Genomic DNA, 3,651 nt, shown 5'->3' with positions numbered 1-3,651 from the left:
GACACACGTCGGAGGCACGCAGGCGGCTGGTTCAGACCCCTCGTTTCTTCTCCTCTTTGACCTTGAGGAAACAGAGGGGTACATCAGCCACAGCGTATGGATGCACAGCTGCCTGCAGTGCCCTGTCCAGGCTCCCGGGTCGGGGACACAGGACCTTGCTGATGCCGTGTGGGCAGCATTAAGATCTTTCTATAACCTCCCCCAGGACAAAGTCAGCCGGAGCACCGGGCAGAGTCAGGCAGGAGAGCTCAGAGAACGTTTAAAACAAGTGGATCCTCTCCATCCTCGCCAGCCAGCCCGGCGTGGGACTGCCAAGGGGTGCTCAGGTCTGCATGGAATCAGCCGCCTCCCTGGGGGAGCAGGCCGTGGACGGGAAGGGAGACGCCCGTCCTGCCTGCTTGGCTGCTTAGCAGCCTCCCCACCCAGGTATTGTTCCCGGGGCCTCTGGAGTTGCTGGAACCCCGAGGAGTTCAAAGCAAACCCGATGTAGAGGTGAGAGGAGAAGCTCCTGGCTCCCAACCTCTGGGGTGTCTCGAGAGGTTCTGAGACTCCAGCTGAGGCTGCCTGGCAGAATGCCAGCCAGTGGGCACTCTCCCCTGGCAGCTCGCTGGTCATGGCACCACGTCAGCTGGTCCCTGCTGGCAGCCTGGCTCCCCCCATAGGGCTCCGGGTCCTGGAGCCACGGTTCTGGGAGGAGGGGCTGACGCAGCACCGCCCACCTCTGCAGCACCCTGCACACAATGCGCAGGAGCACACACACGCACACAGGCCTGCAGAAGGGGAGGCAGCCGCCCTGTCTGGAGCACGTTGGCCAGGAGCCTTCACAGGAGCAGCAAGCCGTGTCCCAGACAGGGTGTAAGTCTGGGAGGAGGCCAGGGGTGAAAGGATCCCATAGAGGCCTGCAGCGGGCAGCCAGCAGCAGGCACAAGCCCACCCCGGGGACCCAGGAAGCTCAGCAGCCCGGCCCCAGTTGCCCTGAACGGCCTGAAGGAGGCCTCCAGTCGCTCCAGGCCAGCAGCACCCGCTCCCTGGGGGTCTGTCTTCTCGCAGCTGTTTGCAGTTCCTCCAGGAGGCAGAGCGTTCAGACTCCTAGACTCCCTCGCCAGCCTGCAGCCCTATGGGTAAAGAAGAGTGCCCCTGGGTCTCCACCACCAAGAGGTTCAGGGACAGCACTGCCCCCACAGCCACGTGGAGCCCAGAGCAGAAGCCTGGCCCCAGTGGCTCACGCCCACAAATCCACCATCCCCACTGCCTGACCGTGGGGCTCTGGTGCTGAGTGCCAGGACAGTGGTCTCTGGGGGCTCCACCCGGGCTGTGTGCACACATCGGGGAGCCCCACCAGCACCACGGAGGCTGGGCCGCTCCCTTAAATGCTAATCGTGGGTAAGCTTCATTTCCAAATGGTGGCCCATGCAGGCGACGGAATATTACCCAGAAATAAAAAGAAATGAGCCGGGCTGGGGCTGTGTGGCTCAGTGGCAGGAAGCTCGCCTGGCATGTGTGAGGCACTGGGTTCGATTCTCAGCGCCACATATAAATAAATAAAAATAAAGGTCCTCAACAACCAGGAAAAAAACGGAAAGAAATGAGCCAACAAGACATGTAGAGACAAAGAGGAAACAAACACATATTGCTCAGGACATTCTAGAAAAATCAAAGCTGGGGGCAGTAGGGAGTTCAGTGACTGCCTAGGGTTTTCAGGGCAGAGGGTGTTTGGGGCTGGGAAATTTTCCTGTATGATGCTGTAATGATGGTGGAAAATAACTTCATACATTCATCAGAACCTACAGAGTGTGCAACAGAGAATGAATGCTAATGTCAACTACAGACTCTACTAAAAAATGTATGACAATTAGCCAGGCACAGTGGAGCACGCCTGTAATCCCAGCGGCTCAGGAGGCTGAGGCAGGAGGATCACAAGTTTGAGGTCAGCCTCAGCAATGTAGTGAGACTACGTCTCAAAATAAAAAGTAAAAAGACCAAACAAAATTCACACGCAGCACACCTTTCACTGTGTCTCTGTTAACGGCATTTTCTTATTTTCTTCATTCAGATGTCAGCTACCTACCTGTCTAGCTGATTCCTAGAGATGGAAACCACTCGCCTTCAAACGGACTCACATGCAAACCTTCCAGAGCCCACACCCCAACACCTCTGTTATCAGGCTCACACTGGACCATGGTCCACCGGTCCCCCATCACCCCAGGGCCATGAACAGACCTCCGGAAGCCCGCCACACCCGAAGCCCACTAAAACTACTCAGGCTGGCCAGCTAGGCTTCTCACCTGGCCTCTGCTGTTTCTCCCTTCCCATGGAAACAGTTAAGACCCCCACCCGGCCGCCCCTGCTCTCGCCCTCTGCCTGCCCTCCCTGCATGGGCCTGTGTGGTAAGGCCTGGCCACCTCTTGAGCCTCAGCAAGGGCGTCCCCCTCCGTCTGTTGGCCTCCTCACACCTGCATAAGAATCAGACATGCGTGGTAAGCAGGGCCAACCCAGGGCCCAGCACGGGGCGCGGCACTGGGCAGCTTGTCCACCTCGGGTTGTTTTCAGGGCCACAGCAAGAGAAGCAAAGAGAAGTGGGTTCACCACAGACTCAGCCAGATCCGTGCCCTCTGCCTTCCTAGACCACAGGACGGGGGACGAGCCCCTCTCCTTTGTTCCCTGGTGAGTAAACTGAGGCCCAGACAGGGGACACTTTGCCCAAGGCGTCAGGCCAGCGAGTGGAAGCCACAGAAGCCAGCACAGGAGCCCCGCTGAGTCCCATGCCCCACCTCCCAGCTGGGCAGAGGGGGTGCAGCCACCCACAGCCACCCATTTTCACCCAAGCTCCCCGAGGCCCGGCCCAGGCCAGGCAGGTCACCTTCCTGCCTGCTCCTCAAGGCTGGGGCTCTCCTTATGGGGTCCTCTAAGCGGGTGAAGAGGCGGTGAAGTTATCAAGAAGTGCTCAGACCGGCAGCGGGAGAAATAAATAAATAACCGCTTAAGTAAACAGCAAGATTGGCAGGAACCATTTTTCGAAAGAAAAGCGCTGAGGGAAAGGCTGTCGAGCGACGGAAGGAAGGAGTAATAAATTCCATGTCACTCTGAAGACGGCGGCTCTCCAAGGCCCTCTGAGCCAATGACCGTGATAAGCTCCGAGGGCCCGGGAGGGACACCCACTCATCTCGCTGCCTCCACAGGTCACATCAAGATAGATGGTGCTGGCCCTGGACCTGGTGGCTTCTCTTCTCCCCATGGGCACATGTCCCAGGTCCCCAGCTGAGCCCTGTTACCTGTACCCACTTAACTCGGCCCCAACTGGCAGGCGTTTAGAGCGGCCTGTGTCTGGGTGGTGGCAGGGGCCCTGCTCCCAGCACAGTGACACCCAGAGGAATGAGCTTCCCCCAGTGTCCTGGGAAGAAGGAGAAAGTGGCCCATGAAAGGGACTCCCCTGCCACGTCCCTCCCAGCAGCTTGGTGGTGCGCCCTTGCCCCACCCCCTGCTCTTCCAACTTAGAGTGAAGGGTGATGTCTCCTCGAGATCCAGGGGACCCTGTCTACTCTGCAGAGGCCCCGGAATCTGGAAAGCTCTGCAGAACAAGTGCAAGGTGGGAACTCAAATGCGAATTCCCAGGCCCAGCCTGGGGCAGGAGGCTGGCGGGCAGGTCCCAAC

General features: G+C 58.8%; 1 long non-coding RNA gene across 1 annotated transcript; it reads left to right on the top strand.

Moving 5' to 3' along the window:
- Positions 1–570: 570 nt before the first annotated feature.
- Positions 571–2,995, top strand: LOC125614879. The gene is made up of 3 exons (XR_007345451.1): positions 571–855; positions 1,782–1,927; positions 2,054–2,995. It is a non-coding gene; the product is annotated as an uncharacterized LOC125614879 (long non-coding RNA).
- The last annotated feature ends 656 nt before the right edge of the window (positions 2,996–3,651 follow it).

Source organism: Marmota marmota, unplaced genomic scaffold (genome assembly GCF_001458135.2).
Source record: "Marmota marmota marmota unplaced genomic scaffold, marMar, whole genome shotgun sequence".
NCBI lineage: Eukaryota > Metazoa > Chordata > Mammalia > Rodentia > Sciuridae > Marmota > Marmota marmota.
This window is presented reverse-complemented; position numbering and strand designations above follow the sequence as displayed.